At 67.1% G+C, this 389-nt stretch overlaps 1 protein-coding gene across 1 annotated transcript in view; it reads right to left on the reverse strand.

Annotated features, from left to right (window-relative positions):
• Window positions 1-389, reverse strand: part of PHRF1 (PHD and ring finger domains 1) — a gene marked incomplete at its 3' end in the record, with an annotated part of 26,023 nt that overhangs the window by 20,492 nt on the left and 5,142 nt on the right. The gene's annotated exons all lie outside the window — the stretch shown is intronic.

The raw sequence follows: 389 nt of genomic DNA on the forward strand, positions 1-389 counted from the left end.
TCGCGTGAGACCTCCCACGCAGGGAGGGGCCCCCTCCGCTTGCTCTCAGCTGCCGCTCTGGCCCCTCCTCTGACTGACGTCTATGCGCTCCCACCGTGAGCCGTGGTTCACCCTGCATCCAGCAGCCCTGCTGAGCCACAGTCCCTGGCCGTGCCCGTGCTGGCGTGGCGTCACGGGTGGGGTGGGAGCGTGAGGAGAGCAAGGCAGAGGACGCATCAGCACGGCCACACCTTCTCATCGCTGCACAGTCCACGCCTGTGAGATTCTCACGATCGAGTGGAAAGAACAGGAGCAGGGCTTCTGGCGTCCTCAGAGACACGCAGGCTTCTGGGCCTCTCCTTGCAGGCCCCCGGGACTCGGCACCTGCGACCCCCCCCAGCACACGGCAC

This window comes from Myotis brandtii, unplaced genomic scaffold (genome assembly GCF_000412655.1).
Source record: "Myotis brandtii unplaced genomic scaffold, ASM41265v1 scaffold1236, whole genome shotgun sequence".
Classification (NCBI taxonomy): domain Eukaryota; kingdom Metazoa; phylum Chordata; class Mammalia; order Chiroptera; family Vespertilionidae; genus Myotis; species Myotis brandtii.